Consider the following 20,447-nt stretch of genomic DNA (forward strand, 5'->3'; position numbering starts at 1 on the left):
CTATGAGGAGGCAGCATTATACCCTATGAGGAGGGCAGCATTATTCCCTATGACGGGGTGCATTATTCCCTATGAGGGGGGCAGTATTATACCCTATGAGGGGGGCAGTATTATACCCTATGAGGGGGCAGCATTATACCCTATGAGAGGGTGCATTATACACTATGAGGAGGCAGCATTATACCCTATGAGGGGGTGCATTATACCCTATGAGGAGGCAGCATTATACCCTATGAGGAGGGCAGCATTATTCCCTATGACGGGGTGCATTATTCCCTATGAGGGGGGCAGTATTATACCCTATGAGGGGGCAGCATTATACCCTATGAGGGGGTGCATTATTCCCTATGAGGGGGCAGCATTATACCCTATGAGGGGGGCAGCATTATACCCTATGAGGGGGATACATTATACCCTATGAGGGGGACAGTATTATACCCTATGAGGGGGGCAGTATTATACCCTATGAGGGGGGCAGTATTATACCCTATGAGGGGGGCAGTATTATACCCTATGAGGGGGTGCATTATACCCTATGAGGGGGTGCATTATTCCCTATGAGGGGGGCAGTATTATACCCTATGAGGGGGGCAGTATTATACCCTATGAGGGGGTGCATTATACCCTATGAGGGGGTGCATTATACCCTATGAGGGGGGCAGTATTATATTCTATGAGATGGCTGCATTATATTCTATGAGGGGTCTACATTATATTCTATGAGGGGGCTGCTTTATATTCTATGAGGGGGCTACCCCAACTCCTGCTACATAATTAAGACATGTACAACCTTATATTATACCCGGATATTAGCGTGTTTTACCGCACAATTGGAGGTCTGGTATTTAACTATGCAGCTACATAGTGGGCCCCAAGAATGATTTTCTCTGGTGGGCCCAAGGTGTTCCAGTCCGACGCTGGATGTATATAGAGGGACGTACACTACCCTGCCTACCTAACACTGGAACCTATATACTCTGGAATTATTCCTTAGAAGGGCTGTTTGTTTATTTGGATTTGAGTAGTTTACGATGGTAGACCCCACACTGACTAATAAATCCCTAATTCTGACCCTATCTCGGCAGCAGCTCTCCCTACACTATCTCAATCCGGAGCTGAATGCGCCGAGCAGGGCGACGCCCTGTCTCTTATACCCCAGTTGATGCTGTGCGGCCAGCCAATCACTGCACAACCACAACAAAGATGGCTGCCCTGAGCCAAACATCCAACCCCATCCCCAGGAGGTGAGACAGGGAATAAAGTGAACTGCATCGATAACACAAAAGGAAATATAAAACAGACACCACGGGGTTAAAGCAACCAAAAACCAAAACTTAGCTATATCTGCTGTTAATGCACCAAGCAGCAGAGTAAGGCACCCGATCAGCATCCAGCAGCAACACCATGTTAGGTTGGCGGAACGCACCAAATAATAAAATGATAATGGGGTGCGTTCGCCGCCTGGCGTCCACCGTGCAGAGATGGAATACTGCAGCTAAGTAATGGCAGATACTTTATGGAAGTAAAATAAGTGAACACACGTGGGTTAACGTCACCCGGTGTGTTCGAGGCGGACTCTGTTGCCTCACAGAGCCTCACACAAATATAATTGCCGAAGCCTGTTAAGCTCACAGAGCTCAGAGAAATGAGCACTGGTGTAAAGTCACAGGACTCTGCCCCAAGACACAGGGTCGGAGTCCCTCTAGACTCACCAGCACTCGGCGCCGCTTTAGATGCAGCACTTATGTGCCTTGCGCTGGATGGCACAATATAGCACTATGTGAGGTGCTGACCTGGAGCACTGCGGCCTAAAGCCTAGCCACTGACAGGCGCTGACTCTAACCACTAGACCCCAACAACAGGCACAACCAAGGGTAGGGGTTTCAAATGAGTCAGTCACCAGATACATGCATCCATCATCATACACACCTTTAGCATAAGAGTCTATACTAGTGCATGGCCGAGCAGCCGTGCGGCTATTTTATAGCGGCGTCCTTGCGGGTCCTTCCCAGTAGTGGACCAATCAGAGCAGGAACGGGACCTGCGCATGTGACCTCCGACCTCCAATGAGAGGTCGTCCCACTGGCAAGCTCAGTAGGCAAAATACAGGACATAGACCCTGGGGCATGTGCTTGCTGCTGATTCAAGCATGGTGTTACAGCAGAGCCTGAAGGAGCAATCAGATGCCTAGCAAGCCTGGAGAAGACGTCTTGACTGACATCTTTGCTGAGCAGGAATCTCTGCGGCTGCAGAGGAATAGGAGACCGCAGAGGACTATGGCTTGAGATTTCCCCTGTGCAGTAGGGGAAACTTGGCAGCTAACACATCACTGCTCCAGATAAGCTGAACGCCCTCTTCACCAGGTAGGTCCAGTCTTCACCAAGGTTGGTTAGCAAATGACCAGTATTACCAACAGTGATCTGCAGCATCAGGTGGGCTTATAAAGGGAAAAGTGTTGTGAACACTCTGGACCTGACTTCTGAGGTTGGGCTCCCTCTGGTGGTTGCTGCGGGTAGTGGAGCTGGCTGGGTTGACAGAGATCTATCACCTGAAGAGGATGATTGGAGGTCAGGGGTTTCTGACTGGGAGGATTTAAGTGAGTAAGCTCCTCTCAGTTGTTGCTGGTGATTTGTATTCTTCCTGTTCATTTTGAGGTCTGCTCGTCTCCTGCCTGTTCCTGCATTTTTCAGATAAGTTGTTCTTTTGCTGAATCCTTTGCATTTGATCTGGTTTTTGCCTTGCTCTGCTTTCTGCTTTGCTGAGTGGGTTCAGCGTGTTCCCTGCTGGGGCTGTGCTGGACTCCACTCCATATGTTACAGCTTGTGTCAGTTTGTTCAGTATTGCTAAACCCTGTTATATTAGTCTCTTTTGCTTTGCTTCCAGTTCACACCAGAATGCTGATATAGTGGTGGAGAGGTCGTGAGACCTCAGTGTTTTTCATACATCAGACGTGTTGGATTTTCTAGGGTTTTTGCGCAATTGCAGACAGTATCTTTCCTGTCCTATTCTATCTAGACAGTTTGAGCCCCATCATTTGCTCAGTCTATTTTCTGCCTGTGTTTGTGCTTCATCTTGTCTCACCGGCAATATATGTTTGTGGGCTATCTATTCTTTTGGGGTTCTACTCCGGGGCAGTTAGCTTTCCCCTTTCTTGCTTTAGGCTTAGTTAACTCTCCGGCTGTGCTGAGGCGTCTAGGGCATTGAAGGTACGCCCCACGGCTACTGCTAGTTGTGTTGTTAGGATTAGGGGTCTGCAATCTGCTAAGTTTCCAACCTTTCTCGTTTCCTGTTGGCCTAGCCTATTCAACAGCTATCCTCCTTAGTGATCTATTCATAACAGAATCACCAACCCAAACTGTAGACTCTGGGGTGCTCTAAAGAAGGAGAAAATTGTAAAAAAAAAAAGTGTTAGATATTTTATATATTTTTTCTTCTTTTTCTCTGGGGCCTTAGGAGGATTTTTTCTTTAATGGAGACTAAGCAATTGTCTAATCGTGAATGCGTTTTTTCAAGCCTCGGGGGTTGTTGTATGATGAACCTAATGCTATTGATCAAGCTGAGAAAAACTTATTGGCATTGAACCAGGGTCAGGATGCTGCAGAGTTATATTGTCAAAAAATCCAAAAGTGGGTGGTCCTTACTAAATGGAACGATGATGCCCAAGCAGCTCTCTTTCGGAAAGGTCTGGCATAAACCGTAAAAGATGTTAAGGTGGGATTTCCTGTCCCCTCTGGTCTTAGCGACTCTATGTCGTTAGCCATTCAAATTGATCGATGTTTACATGAACGTAAAACTACGCGAGAGGCGGTCCTGCCTTTCGAACAAACTTCTGAGCCCATGCAATATAATAGGGTTTTTTCTGGGGTGCAATGTCAAGAGTTTAGAAGGCGTAATAAGTTGTGCTTCTTTTGTGGGGACGCCTCTCATGCTATTTCTGTCTGCCCTAAATGGGAAAAACGTTTTGCTCACTTATTTGCGGTGGGCAGTGTACAGCCTTAATTCCTTTTGTCGGTTACCTTGATCTGCTCCTTGTCTACATTTTCTGCTAAGGCTTTTGTTGATTCAGGAGCAGCTTTGAATCTGATGGATTTTGACTTTGCCAAATGTTGTGGTTTTCCCATGGTGCCCCTGTGGACCTCTTTCTTTGAGGGGTATTGATGCTACCCCCTTGGTGGAGAATACGCCCCAGTTTTGGACCCAGGTGATAATGTGGATCGCTCCTGACCACCAAGAGAATTGTAACTTTTTTTGGTGTTGCACAATTTACATGATATTATTGTACTAGGTTTTCCTTGGTTGCAAACTAATAATCCTGTTTTGGATTGGAAATGTGTGTCTGTGGTTAGTTAGGTTTGTCAATGTGTTCTTAGTGACACTCCTGTTTTCTCCACCTCTCCCCAGTCTCATAATGTTCCTGACTATTTGGCTGATTTTTCGGATGTATTTAGTGAGAGTAAGTCTGCGTCTTTGCCTCCTCATAGGAATTATGATTGCGCAATTGAGTTAATGCCCGGTTGTAAATTTCCCAAGGGTCGGCTTTTCAACTTATTTGTACCTGAACATGATGCTATGCGATCTTATATCAAGGAGTCATTGGAGAAGGTTCATATCTAGTGTTGGGTGATACCACCCGATATTGAAAAATATCGGATCGGATTGGATCGGTCGATATCAATAAAGTATCGGGTATCGCCGATTCTGATCCCGGAAGTCCCATTCAAGTCAATGGAACAGAAATATCGGAATTAAAAAAAACCCTTTCTTTCCTTGTAGGTTAACCCCTTAACGACCGCCGATACGCCTTTTAACAGCGGTAATTAAGGGTACTTAAACCACAGCGCCGTTAATTCACGGCGCTGTGGAGAAAGTACATAGTGCCCCCCAGTGTCGGATTTTCTCCGGGGTATCGGCTGCCGGGGGTAGTCGAGACACCAGGGAACAAGAATCGGGTCATTTTTTGCCGACCCCGCTTTTGCGATCGCCGTTATTAACACTATAACGGAGACGGCAAAAAAAAAGCCGCGATTTTACATTTAATTTCTCTTTCCTCTGATGTGATCGCACATCAGAGGAGAGAGAAATAGGGTCCCCGATCCCTCCGATCCCCCCCCCGGTACCTCTCCGTTGTCCTCCGTCCCCTCCCGGTGGTCCCGAGTCCCGCCCGCGTCCTCCGATGGGCGCCGCCATCTTGAAAATGGCGGGCGCATGCGCAGTGCGCCCGCAGGGAATCTGCTGCCTCCGGCTGGCAGATTCCATTCATTATTTTGATCACTATGATAAACGATCATAGTGATCAAAATAATAAAAGTAGTACACAACCCCCCGTTTATCACCCCCTTATATAGACAAATGTAATGAAATAAAGAAAACATTTTTTTTTCAGTTTTCCATTAGGGTTAGGGTTAGGGCTAGGGATAGGGTTGGGCTAGGGTTAGGGTTGGGCTAGGGTTAGGGTTGGGCAAGGGTTAGGGTTGGGCTAGAGTTAGGGTCAGGGTTAGGGCTAGGGATAGGGTTGGGCTAGAGTTAGGGTTATGGTTAGGGCTAGGGTTGGGATTAGGGTTAGGGGTGTGTTGGGGTTAGGGTTGGAGCAAGAATAGAGGGGTTTCCACTATTTACCAACTTTGGGGGTCTAAAAATTGGGGTCTAAAAAATCACTTTTGTGGAAATAAAAAAGACTTTTTATTTTCACGGCTCTGCGTTTATAAACTTCTGTGAAGCGCTTGGGGGTTCAAAGTGCTCACCACACATCTAGATAAGTTCCTTAGGGGGTCTAATTTCCAAAATGGGGTCACTTGTGGGGGGTTTCCACAGTTTAGGTACATCAGGGGCTGTGCAAACGCAACATGACGCCCGCAGACCATTCCATCAAAGTCTGCATTCCAAAATGGCACTCCTTCCCTTCCGAGCTCTCCCATGCGCCCAAACAGTGGTTCCCCCCCACATATGGGGTATCGGCGTACTCAGGACAAATCGCACAACAACTGTGTCAGTATGGTTTATCCTGTTACCCTTGTAAAAATAAAAATTTGGGGGCAAAAAAATCATTTTTGTGGAAAAAAAAAGGATTTTTTATTTTCATGGCTCTACGTTATAAACTTCTGTGAAGCACTTGAAGGTTCAAAGTGCTCACCACACATTTAGATAAGTTCCTTAATGGGTCTAGTTTCCAAAATGGGGTCACTTGTTGGAGTTTTCCACTGTTTAGGCTCATCAGGAGCTCTGCAAATGCAACATGATGTCCGCTGACCATTCCATCAAAGTCTGTATTCCAAAATGGCACTCCTTCCCTTCCGAGCTCTCCCATGCGCCCATACAGTGGTTCCCCCCCACATATGAGGTATCAGCGTACTCAGGACAAATCGCACAATAACTGTGGGGGAATGATTTCTCCTGTTACCCTTGTAAAAATAAAAATTTTGGGGGCGAAAAGATCATTTTTGGGGAAAAAAATGAATTTCTTATTTTCACGGCTCTACGTTATAAACTTCTGTGAAGCACTTGAAGGTTCAAAGCGCTCACCACACATCTAGATAAGTTCCTTAATGGGTCTAGTTTCCAAAATGGGGTCACTTGGAGTTTTCCACTGTTTAGGCACATTAAGGGCTCTCTGAACGCAACATGGCATCCGATCTCAATTCCAGACAATTCTGCGTTGAAAAAGTCAAACGGCGCTTCATCCCTTGCGAGCTCTGCCGTGTGCTGAAAAAGTGGATTACCCCCACATATGGGGTATCGGCGTATTCAGGAGAAATTGTACAACAAATTTTGTGGTTGATTTTCTCTTTTAACACTTGTGAAAATAAAAAAAATTGGTTCTGAAGTAAATTTTTTGCAAAAAAAAGTAAAATGTTAATTGTTTCCTTCCACATTGCTTTAGTTCCTGTGAAGCACTTAAAGGGTTAATAAACTTCTTGAATGCAGTTTTGAGCATCTTGAGGGGTCTAGTTTTTAGAATGGTGCCACTTTTTGGTATTTTCTGTCATGTACACCCCTCAAAATGACTTTAAATATAATGTGGTCCCTAAAAAAAATGGCTTTGTAAATTTTGTTGTAAAAATGAGAAATCGCTGGTCAACTTTTAACCCTTATAACTTCCTAAAGAAATTTGTGTGACACATCTCTCTGATTTAAGGGCATAAAAATTTAAAGTTTTAAAATTGCAAAATTTTAAAAATTTTCGCCATATTTCCGTTTTTTTTCATAAATAAACACAAGACTTATCGAAGAAATTTTACCACTAATATGAAGTACAATATGTCACGAAAAAACATTCTCGGGATCCATTAAAGCATTCCAGAGTTATAACCTCATAAAGGGACAGTGGTCAGAATTGTAAAAATTGTCCTGGTCATTAAGCTGCAAACTGGCTCTGTCGCTAAGGGGTTAATTCTACATGAAGAAAAACAACTAATAATAATGTAGAATGTATTGTGGGAGGTGTAGGAGACATTAAAGCCATAGAGGTTTAGCCCAATCAAATGGAATAGCAGGAATTTTTTTTTTTTCAAGACGTTCGGAGTTACAAAGATATTGACTATGTTAACCTCTTTTATATTTTGTCAGATATGTATGTTTCACTACTTCCATGCTCTTCACCTTCTTTTTTACTTCTCCCACCCTTTCTCCTTCATGATCCTCAGCAGCAGCAGCAGCATCTTTTTCATCAACTTCTTCTTCACCTTATTGATCTTCTTCTTCTTCTTCACCTTCTTCCTATTAATCTTTTTTTTTACATTCTTCATATACTTCTTATTCAACTATTATTCTTCTTCATATTCTACTTCTTCATCTTCCTCCTATTCTTCTTCTTCATCATATTCTTAATTGTGACAGGCATTCCTGTAGTTGTTATCTATAAAAGTTTGAAGATTACACTTCCGTTCTACCCTGTCACAAAAGATTTACAACAGGATTTGTCCACGTTCAGTTTGGCCTGCAGCAGCAGGCATTTTCCAGGGGTACCACGAGGAGGAACGGACTCACCCCCATACACTACTTAGTCTTCTTCTGCTTATAATTTAGATAATATTTTTTGCTCTGATTCTAATCTTATGCTTAATGTTCTTCTACTTTTGGTTCTTCTGCTTTTTGTTGTTCTGCTTCTTCGTTTTCTGTCTCTTGTTGTTCTGCATCTTGGTGGTTGTCTTCATGTTCTTTGTCCTCTTGGTCATCTTCTTCAGAGTCATCTTTTTGGTCTTCAGGGTCGTCGTCTTCAGGGTCATTGTCATGGAGATCCAGAGTGAGAACCAAAAACCATTTCCACAAGCTTGAACTTGGAAAAGCAGCAGAAGGTACAAGAAGGCTGAGGAACTGCCGAGAACCAGCTGACGGTACTGGAACCCAGATGGGTAGCAGAAGGAACAAGAGCAAATGGAACTAGCGAGGACCAGCTGACGGTGCTGGAACCCGGAGGGGCAGCAGAAGGAACAAGAGCCAATGGCACAACCGTGGACTAGCTGATGGTGCTGGAAGATGGTTAATAAGTAAGAGGTACCTGTGCTACAAAGCACTAACAAGGACCAGCAGACGTTGCTGGAACTCGGATACCGAGAAGGAGGCACCTAGGCCAAAGGCACTGCTGAGAATCAGCTGATGGTGCTGGAACCCGGATGGGTAGCAGAAGCTGCAAGAGCAAATGGAACTAGCGAGGACCAGCTGACGGTGCTGGAACCCGGAGGGGCAGCAGAAGGAACAAGAGCCAATGGCACAACCGTGGACCAGCTGATGTTGCTGGAACATGGTTACTAAGCAGGAGGTACCTGTGCTACAAAGCACTACCAAGGATCAGCTGACGTTGCTGGAACTCGGATACCAAGAAGGAGGCACCTAGGCCAAAGGCACTGCCGAGAACCAGCTGACGGTGCTGGAACCCGGATGGTTAGCACAAGGTACCCAGAATAAACAAAGTTGCAAGGCGTGAGCAGGATGCAGTTACCGAAACCCACAGTCCAACAGGGGGTGCTTGTCCTATTGGCACTACAGAACCAGCCTTTATTACCAGAACCCGCAGCCCACATAGGAAGCACCGAAATTGCAGGCAACATAGACTCGGCTAACCCGACCGCAACATGACAGGACAACGTATTGGTGGCAAAGTGACGTTGATACTACCCGGAAACAGCAGGCGTGCTGGAACCAGGCTGGGCAGGAGGGAGTACCCGTGCCAAAGACACTGCAGAGAACCAGCTGACGGTGCTGGAACCCGGATTGGTAGCAGAAGCTACAAGAGTCAATGGAACTAGCGAGAACCAGCTGACGGTGCTGGAACCCAGAGTGGCAGCTGAAGGAACAAGAGCCAATGGCACAACCGTGGACCAGCTGACGGTGCTGGAACACGGTTAATAAGCAGGAGGTACCTGTGCTACAAACCACTACCAAGGACCAGCTGACGTTGCTGGAACTCGGATACCGAGAAGGAGGCACCTAGGCCAAAGGCACTGCAGAGAACCAGCGGACGGTGCTGGAACCCGGATGGGTAGCACAAGGTACCCATAATAAACAAAGTTGCAAGGCGCGAGCAGGACGCAGTTACCGAAACCCACAATCCAACAGTGGGTGCTTGTCCTATTGGCACTACAGAACCAGCCTTTATTACCAGAACCCGCAGCCCACATAGGAAGCACTGAAACTGCAGGCACCATAGACTCGGCTAACCCGACCGCAACACGACAGGACAACGTATTGGTGGCAAAGTGACGTTGACACTACCCGGAAACAGCAGGCGTGCTGGAACCAGGCTGGGCAGGAGGGAGTACCCGTGCCAAAGACACTGCCGAGAACCAGCTGACGGTGCTGGAACCCGGATGGGTAGCAGAAGCTACAAGAGTCAATGGAACTAGCGAGAACCAGCTGACGGTGCTGGAACCCAGAGTGGCAGAAGGAAGAAGAGCAAATGGCACAACCGTTGACCAGCTGACGGTGCTGGAACACGGTTAATAAGCAGGAGGTACCTGTGCTACAAAGCACTACCAAGGACCAGCTGACGTTGCTGGAACTCAGATACTGAGAAGGAGGCACCTAGGCCAAAGGCACTGCCGAGAACCAGCTGACGGTGCTGGAACCCGGATGAGTAGCACAAGGTACCCATAATAAACAAAGTTGCAAGGCCGCAAGCAGGACGCAGTTGCCGAAACCCACAGTCCAACAGTGGGTGCTACTAGTGATGGGAATGTGGACAGAGCACCATTGCCGGAAACACATCAGGGGATCAACTGACGTGACTGAGCCCCAGTAACACAGCAACAAGTGTGGATTGTACAGACGCCACTTCAGAGCATCAACTGGCGGGGTTGGAGGCCAGGGGAAATACTAGAGACAGTGGAGCCAGAGGCCTAAGTGGAGCATGGTTAAAAATCAGTAGTAGTGTGACTATGTAGGCAGCAGGAGACTTTGCCATCCACACAGCAGGTGAGCAGCTGGCGTTACTGAACCCCACTGACACAGGAGCTAGTGTTTCTCTCTGTGCGGATGGCACTTCCAAGCAACAACTGGCTGTGTTGAAGCCCAGGATCAATCATGGAGCACGCTGAGGCCTTCTTGGAGCGAGTAGAAAATAAGATGTAGTGTGATTTTGGAGGCAGCAGGAGACTTTGTTGTCCACACAGCAGGGGAGCAGCTGGCGTTATTGAACCCCACTAACACTGGAGCATGTGTTTTTCTCTGTGCAGACGGCACTTCCGAGCAACATCTGGCTGTGTTGAAGACTAGGATAAATCATGGAGCAGGCTGAGGCCTACTTAAAGCAAGTTTTATATCGGTTGTACACTACTACTGATTGTAACCGTGCTCCACTTAGGCCTCTGGCTCTACAGACTCTAGTATTTCCCATGGCCTCCAACCCCGCCAGTTGCTGCTCTGAAGTGGCGTCTGCACAATCCACACTTGTTCCTGTGTTACAGGGGCTTAGTCACATCAGTTGATCCCCTGATGTGTGTCCGGCAATGTCTCCTGCTCTGTCCACATTCCCACTAGTAGTAATGGGAATGTGGACAGAGCAGGAGACATTGCCGGACACACATCAGGGGATCAACTGACGTGACTGAGCCCCAGTAACACAGGAACAAGTGTGGATTGTGCAGACGACACTTCAGAGCAGTAATTGGCGGGGTTGGAGGCCAGGGGAAATACTAGAGACAGTGGAGCCAGAGGCCTAAGTGGAGCACGGTTAAAAATCAGTAGTAGTTCGATTGTGGAGGGAGCAGGAGACTTTGCCGTCCACACAGCAGGGGAGCAGCTGACGTTACTGAACCCCACTAACACAGGAGCTAGTGTGTTTTTCTCTGTGAAGACGGCACTTCTGAACACCAACTGGCGTTGTTGGAGCCCAGGATCAAGCATGGAGCAGGCTGAGGCCTGATGTTTTTTGCATGTGGAGGCAGCAGGAGACATTGCCGTCCACACAGCAGGGGAACAGCTGACGTTACTGAACCCCACTAACACAGGAGCTAGTGTGTTTTTCTCTGTGAAGACGGCACTTCTGAACACCAACTGGCATTGTTGGAGCCCAGGATCAAGCATGGAGCAGGCAGAGGCCTGATGGTTTTTGAATGTGGAGGCAGCAGGAGACATTGCCGTCCACACAGCAGGGGAACAGCTGACGTTATTGAACCCCACTAACACACGAGCTAGTGTGTTTTTCTCTGTGAAGACGGCTGTTATCGGAAGAAAGTCGCGTGCGACGGTCTGTTAGTACACCACCTGCGGCACTAAAGACGCGTTCCGATAATACACTGGCAGCAGGGCAAGCCAGCACCTCCAATGCATACTGGCTAAGCTCTGGCCATGTATCCATCTTTGAGACCCAAAACTTGAAGGGGGAAGAGCCATCTGGGAGTACACTGACAGGGCAAGACATGTAGTCTGTCACCATCTGACGGAAACGTTGCCTCCTGCTCACTTGAGCCGTCTGTGATGGTGTAGACATTTGTGGCGGACACACAAAACTTTGCCACATTTGGGCCATAGTGGTCTTGCCTTGTGCTGAGGCGCTGCCTCTGCTCCCTCTTTGTGCCGAGCTTCCTCCACTGCCTCGAAGCACAGAGCTGCTTTGTAAAGCACTAGCAGCACTGTTGTAGGGTGGAATGGAGAACATGGACTGCACCAGTGTGTTTTGGTACTCCCGCAGTTTACACTCCCCGTTCAACGGTGGTATGAGGCTTTGTAAGTTGTCCCGGTAGTGAGGATCTAGGAGGGTGTACACCCAATAATCAGTCATGTTGAGAATGTGGGCGATGCGGTGGTAGTTTCTCAGGCAGACTCCCAACTGCTGCAGACTCCTAACTGCCAAAGAAATGCTGTCCCCTGCTTGAGTCGTCATCTCTGCCTGCTCTGCATCACCTCACCCTCGCTGTACATACTGACTAGAGCATTGTGTACCTCCCTCCTCTGGAGAGATGTCTTCCTCCTCCATTGACTTCTCCTCATCCTCCTCACAAAGTGTCCCCTGCCTAGGCCTTTGTGAGGAACCACAAAGCGCAGACTGTCCAGAAGCAGATGGCATTTGTGACTCCTCATCCTCCACCTCTTCCAAAACCTCCTCCTTTTGTGCTTGCAGTGTTTTTTGAAGCAGGCAGATAAGGAAGACAGTCATGCTGACTAGTGCATCATCTGCACTCGCCATCCGCGTGGAATCATTGAAAGCACGCAAAACGAGGCAGATGTCCTACATAGAGGCCCACTCAGTGGCGCTGAAGTGTGAACGGTGCACAGTGCGACTTGTTTGCGCCTGATGCAGCTGGTACTCCATGACTGCTGCCTGCTGCTCACACAACCGCTCCAACATATGCAACGTTGAATTCCACCTGGTGGGTAGGTCACTTATGATGCGATGTTCCGGAAGGCGTAATCGGCGCTGCAGAGCAGCAAGGCGCGATCTTGCCGTGCTGGAACGTCGCAAGTGAGCGCACTCTATGCGAACCTTGTGCAGCAGTGGATCAAGATCCGGATAGTCCCTCAGAAAGCTCTGTACGACCAAGTTCAGCACATGTGCCAGACATGGGATGTGAGTGAGGTTGCCTAGGCCTAGAGCTGCCACCAGATTTCGGCCATTGTCACACACTACCAAGCCCGGCTGGAGATTCGCTGGCACAAACCATACGTCGCTCTCTTGCTTGATGGCATTCCAGAGCTCCTGCGCTGTGTGGCTTCGATTCCCCAAAGAAATTAATTTAAGTACGGCCTGTTGACGTTTGGCCACGGCTGTGCTCATATCGGTCGTAACAGGCTCCTGCAGCGCTGTTTCTGAGGAACTTGAGTAGGAGGAGGAGTCAATGTGTACAGACTGGATTCCTGCAATCCGTGGAGTTGGCAGAACGCGTACAGCGCCACTCTCCAGATCTGTACCCGGCTCCACAACATTGACCCAATGGGCAGTGAGGGAAAGGTACCGTCCCTGTCCATGGTTACTGGTCCACACATCAGTGGTCAGGTGGACCTTGCTACTGACGGCGTTTAGAAGTGCATGTTTTATTTTTCCCTTCCACATGTTTTTGCAGGGCAGGGACGGCTTGCCTGCTGAAATAAAAGCGGCTGGGCACAGTGTATTATGGGACTGCCAATGCCATGAAGTTCTGGAAAGTGTCAGTCTCCACCAGCTTGAATGAGAGCATTTCAAGGGCCAGTAGTTTTGCAATGCCAGCATTCAGAGCCTGTGCTCGTGGATGGTGTTCCGAGTATGGCCGCCTTTTCTCCCATGCCTGTGCTACCGTTGGCTGTAGAGTGGCCTGGGAGTGTGAGGATGACTGGGAACGTGGTGCTGTGGGTGGGATGTCACAGGGTCTCCGGACCACAGTGCCAGAGGGTCTTCCTTGGCGATCCTGTGAGGAAGCCGAACCAGCTGTGTGTGAGCTGGGGGAAGAGGCCCCAACACGAGCTGAAGAGGTGGTAGGTGGTGCTGTACGTTGGCCTACGTCTTCAGTGTGTCTGTGTAACTCCACCTCGTGCTTGGTCCGCACATGTTTCCACATATTTGTGGTATTGAGGTTGCTGACATTTTTCCCTCTTTTGACTTTCTGATGACACAGCTTGCATTTGACAAAGCAAATGTCTTCTGCAACTGTGTCAAAAAAGGACCACGCACTGCAAGTCTTGGGAGCACCCGTTTTGGCTTTTGAAAGAGGAATGCTCCTAACGGGTGCCGAAGTGGAGGCTACAGGCAACCAAGTCTGCCCCCTCCCTCTCCCTCCTGTTTTGGCCATTCGGGAAATCTCTTCCTCAGAGCTGCTCCCACCACCTTCCTGTTCCTCATGCCATGATGGGTCAAGGACCTCATCATCTACACTCCCCTCTTCAAACACCTGCTTCTCCTGGGTTGTCTCGCCAGCACCGTATGCACCAGAAAGTGGCACCTGAGTCTCGTCATCATCTGATGCGTACTGAGGTGTGCTGACCATAGGCACTGGCACACCCGCCTCTTCAGATTCAGAGGGACAAAGAAGTTGCGCATCACTGCATACTCCCTCTTCTTCACATTCTTGAATGCTGCTTGGCTGGCCTCCTCTTTCCAAGCCAACAGATTCAGAGAACAGAAGTAGAGACTGTGATGGTGTTAGGAGTGGCGGAAGGCACTAAAAAAAATAAATAATTAAAGTGCCTTCGCCACTCGGGGTGCACCGTGCGGCAGGTGATATGAGCGCTGCTAGAGAGGCAGAGCACTGTGGTGTTAATGTGCACGGGGTTCACTGCACCCAGAGTGCACTGAAGCAAGCTCTGTTAAAGCTCACAGAGCTGCACACATAAACATAAATACAAAAACGCTGAGTCTGTATTGACTTCACAGACACTCAGCGGCACACGTGCGGTAGTCAGTGATCAGAATAGTTAAAAGACGTCACTACAGCTGAGTGGACTTACCGTGGCAGGACGTGTGCACGGCGTCGCAACAGCGGACACCAAAACAACTGCAGGCGCAGATTAGCAGGCACAATGCAGGACGTTGACTGCTGCAACAGATGATGCTTGAGCGCGCTGGCTCTAGCGCTGCTACTGGCTGGCTCAATCACTCACGCACTCATAATAACCAAGGAGGGGGATATTTAGTGAGTCAGTCACCAGTCCAAGCATCCATCATCAAATACACAGCAGCAAGTATAGAGAATACTAGCACATGGCAGAACAGTCATGCACGCTTTTTATACCAAACAGGACCTTCGGGAGATCTCCCAAACTCCAGGAGGAGCCAATAGGACGAGACACAGGACCTGAGCATGTGACTCCCGAACTCCAGTGGGAGCTCGTCCCATGAGCATGCTCAGTGGAGAGAACAGAGGACTTAGCCTCTGGAGAGAGTTGCCGCAAGGCACTCTCCTCTGCAATCTCCTTTACTGCAGATGAACCGCAGGAGACTGCAGCATGTAAGGATCTAGATTTCACCATAGGGAAGGGAGAAATCAGACTCCTAACATTTGGCTCCTGTCCAGGGCTCTCTGACTGCCTGGGCACTTTGGCAGGTGGTGAAGAGACAGATGGTTGCTCTTCAGTGCTCTGGCCCTGAGAGGACATGGAAGTCATTGAAGTCGATGCGTTAGCTGCCATCCATCCGACAACGGCTTCAATTTGTTCCTCCCGCAGCAGTGGGGTACTGCGAGGTCCTACAAAGCTGCGCATAAATGACTGTTGCCTGCTAAAACTGGGGGATGCTGACTCACTGGTGCCCGCAGCAGGCACAGAATCCCCAAGTCCTCTCCCTGCAGAATCCCCATGTCCTCTCCCTGCAGCATCCCCACGTCCTCTCCCTGCTGAAAGTCCATGCCCACGCCCATGTGCCTTACTCCCTGCTTTCTTCATCTTGGTAGACTGATAAAGATAGGCAGAAAAGTACAAAGGGGGGGCTTAGTGTGCTTATTCCTGCACAGCTGGTTACAGGTATAAGAAACACTAATTTTATGAAGTGTGTGTGTGGACTACACTTTAATAGGAGCTAATGTGGCCTACACAACTGTCAAATGGAGTGTTTGGTGAACTTTATTTTGTTTTGTTTTTTTGAAAAAAAAACTAAAAGGATGTGACCAAAGATTTGAAAGCGATAGTATCACGAACTTTTTGGAGCTATTACAATGCAGGAAGGTAACCTACAATGCAAAAGATGAGGCTGCAAAAAATAGGGTAATACTAATCTGGCTGCACCTGAAGGGCACAAGCCAGAAAAAAGGCTCCTCTATCTACTTCTATATAATGTTTGCAACCAACCAATGTAGATGGATACGGATGGATGCACACTAATAGGAGAATAAAAAATGAGCTGCAATAAAAGAAAAATATGTATGAGGCAGTGACGCACGCTGAGCGGCCTACAACCAGATGTAGCTGCAGGACACACTACTCAGTGTGAGCTGCACACACACACAGTCAGAGACCTCTCAGAGAGCCGTGAACAGTGCAGATAAGTGGGCACTAGCACTGAAAGGCTGCAGAGAGGGTCCGCTGTCTACTCCTATAGTGGTTGCAACCACCATATATGGATACGGATGGATGCACACTAATAGGAGAATAAAAAATGAGCTGCAATAAAAGAAAAATATGTGTGAGGCAGTGACACACGCTGAGCGGCCTACAACCAGATGTAGCTGAAGGACACACTACTCAGCGTGAGCTACACTCACACACAGAGACCTCTCAGACAGCTGTGAACAGTGCAGCAAACTGGGCACTAGCACTGAAAGGCTGCAGAGAGGCTCTGCTGTCTACTCCTATAGTGTTTGCAACCAACGTATATGGATACAGATGGATGCACAGTGCACACTAATAGGAGAATGAAAAATGAGTAGCAAAAAAAGAAAAATATGTATGAGGCAGTGACACACGCTTAGCGGCCTACAACCAGACTTGGCTGCAGGACACACTACTCAGCGTGAGCTGCACTCACACAGACCTTGCAGACAGCTGTGAACACTGCTGCAAGGCAAAAGAAAGCTAGAGTGGTGGATTATGTAGCCTGGGTAAAGCACACTACGATTGTGAAAATTGCTATCTCTAACTGTCCCTCACAGTCTTGAACAGCAGCCTGTCCCTAACTGAATTCACAGCAGAGTGAACCAGAAATGGTGGCGGCTTTTATAGTGCATCATGACATCATTTCAGCAGCCAATCACAGCCATGCCATTAGTTAACATGCCTACATGCCTAACAGGATGTGCCCACACTTCTGAGGATTGTCATTGGCTGAATCAAATCAAACTGGCTCATAGCATTATGGGAACTTCCGATTCCGGTATTCGATATGCTAAAAGTATCGGAACTCAGTATCGGAATTCCGATACAGTGAATATTGGCCGATACCCGATACTTGCGGTATCGGAATGCTCAACACTAGTCATATCAGACCATCCTCTTCACCTTTAGGTGCTGGGGGTTTTTTTGTGGCCAAGAAAGATGGTTCATTAAAGCCATGTATTGACTATCGTTCCCTTAATAAAATCACTGTTAAATATCAGTACCCGTTACCCTTGATTTCTGATTTATTTTCCAGAGTTAAAAGTGCTTGCTGGTTTACCAAACTTGACCTTAGGGGGTGTATAATCTTATTCGCATCAAGCACGGGGATGAATGGAAGACGGCGTTTAATACGACTGAGGAACATTTTGAGTACCTGGTGATGCCTTTTGGGCTTACTAATGCCCCTTCCGTCTTCCACTCTTTTATGAACGATATTTTCCGAAACTTTGTGGTTAAGTTTTTGTTTATTTATCTGGATGATATTTTGATTTTTTCCAGTGATTTGGATTCTTATGTGGAACATGTCCGGACTGTGTTCTGGATTGTGAGAGAAAATTTTCTGTATGTTAAGGGATCGAAATGTCTCTTTGGTAGTGTTGAGCTTTCCGATACCGCAAGTATCGGGTATCGGCCGATATTAGCTGTATCGGAATTCCGATACTGACTTCCGATACTTTTTTCATATCGGATACCGGAATCGGAAGTTCCCATAATGCTATCAGCCCGCTCGCTTTGATTCAGCCAATGGGAATCCTCAGAAGTGTGGGCACATCCTGTTAGGCTTGTAGGCATGTTAACTATTGGCATGGATGTGTATGGCTGCTGAAATGATGTCATGATGCACTATAAAAGCCACCACCGCCGCCATTTATGGTCACTCTGCTGTGAATTCAGTTAGGGACAGGCTGCTGTTGAAGACTGTGAGGGACAGTTAGAAATAGCGATTCTACTAAACATATTGTGCTTTACCCAGGCTACATAAACCACCACTGTAGCTTTCTTTGCCCTAGCAGCAGTGTTCACAGCTGTCTGCAAGGGCTGTGTGAGCGTAGCTCACGCTGTGGAGTGGGTCCTTCAGCCACGTCTGGTTGTAGGACGCCCAGCGTGCCTCACTGCTGCCTCTTACATATTTTTATTTTTAAGCTGCTTATTTTTAAAAAATTCTATCTAGTGTGCTTCCATCCATATCCACATACGTTGGTTACAAACACTAGAAGTAGACAGCAGAGCCTTTCTGCAGCCTTTCAGTGCTAGTGCCCACTTTGCTGCACTGTTCTAGGCTGTCTGAGAGGTCTCTGACTGTGTGTGAGTGCAGCTCACGCTGAGTAGTGTGTCCTTCAGCTACGTCTGGTTATAGGACGCTCAGCGTGCGTTACTGCTTCACACATATTTTGCTTTAATTGCAGCTCATTTTTTCTCCTATTAGTGTGCATCCATCTGTATCCATATGCGGTGGTTGCAAACACTGTAGGAGTACACAGCGGAGCTTTTCTGCAGCCTCTCAGTGCTAGTGCCCACTTAGCTGCACTGTTCACGGCTGTCTGAGAGGTCTCTGACTGTATGTGAGTGCAGCTCACGCTGAGTAGTGTGTCCTACAGCTACGTCTGGTTGTAGGCCGCTCAGCGTGCATCACTGCCTCACACATATTTTGCTTTAATTGCAGCTCATTTTTTCTTCTCCTATTAGTGTGCATCCATCCATATCCATCTACATTGGTTGGTTGCAAACACTATATAGGAGTAGATACAGGAGCCTTTTTTCTGGCTTGTGCCCTTCAGCTGCAGCCAGATTAGTATTACCCAATTTTTTTGGAGCCTCATCTTTTGCATTGTAGGTTACCCGCCTGCATTGTAATAGCTCCAGAAAGTTGGTGATACTCTGACTTTCAAATCTTGGGTCACATCCTTTAAGTTTTTTTTCCAAAAAAAAAAAAAAACAACAAAGTTCACCAAACACTACATTTGAAAGTTGTGTAGGCCACATTAGCTCCCATTAAAGTGTAGTCGACACACACACTTCATAAAATTAGTGTTTCTTATACCTGTAACCAGCTGTTCAGGAATAAGCACACTAAGGCCCCCCTTTGTACTTTTCTGCCTATCTTTCTCAGTCAAGTAAGATGAAGAAGGCAGGGAGTAAGGCACGTGGCCGTGGGCGTGGAGTTTCAGCAGGGAGAGGACGTGGGGATTCTGCTGGGAGAGGACATAGGGATTCTGCTGGGAGAGGACGTGGGGATTCTGTGCCTGCTACTGGCACCAGTGAGTCAGCATCCCCCAGTTTTAGCAGGCAACAGTCCTTTATGCGCAGCTTTGTAGGACCTCACCGTACCCCACTGCTGCGGGAGGAACAAATTGAAGCCGTTGTCGGATGGATGGCAGCTAACGCATCGACTTCAATTCCTTCCACATCCTCTCAGGGCCAGAGCACCGAAGAGCAACCATCTGTCTCTTCACCACCTGCCAAACTGCCAAGGCAGTCAGAGAGCCATGGACAGGAGCCATCACAGTCTCTACTTCTGTTCTCGGAATCTGTTGGTTTGGAAAGAGGGGGCCAGCCAAGCAGCATTCAAGAATGTGAAGAAGAGGGAGTACGCAGTGATGCGCAACTTCTTTGTGCCTCTGAATCTGAAGAGGCGGGTGGGCCAGTGCCTATGGTCAGCACACCTCAGTACGCATCAGATGATGACGAGACTCAGTTACCACTTTCTGCTGCGTACGGTGCTGGCGAGACAACCCAGGAGAAGCAGGTGTTTGAAGAGGGGAGTGTAGATGATGAGGTTCTTGACCCATCATGGCGTGAGGAACAGGAAGGTGGTGGGAGCAGCTCTGAGGAAGAGATTTCATGAACGGCCAAAACCGGAGGGAGAGGGAGGGGGCAGACTTGGTTGCCTGCAGCCTCCACTTCGGCATCCGTTAGGAGCATTCCAGTTTCAAAAGGCAAAACGGGCGCTCCCAAGACTTGCAGTGCGTGGTCCTTTTTTGACACAGTTGCAGATGACATTTGCTTTGTCAAATGCAAGCTGTGTCATCAGAGAGTCAAAAGAGGGAAAAATGTCAGCAACCTCAATACACTAATATGTGGAAACATGTGCGGACCAAGCACGAGGTGGAGTTACACAGACACACTGAAACATAGGCCAATGTACAGCACCACCTACCACCTCTTCAGCTCGTGTTGGGGCCTCTTCCTCCAGCTCACACACAGTTGATTTGGCTTTCTCACAGGATCGCCAAGGA

The sequence above is a fragment of the Dendrobates tinctorius genome, unplaced genomic scaffold, assembly GCF_039654945.1.
Source record: "Dendrobates tinctorius isolate UK_male_01 unplaced genomic scaffold, ASM3965494v1 ptg000286c, whole genome shotgun sequence".
In the NCBI taxonomy this organism is placed as follows: Eukaryota; Metazoa; Chordata; class Amphibia; order Anura; family Dendrobatidae; genus Dendrobates; species Dendrobates tinctorius.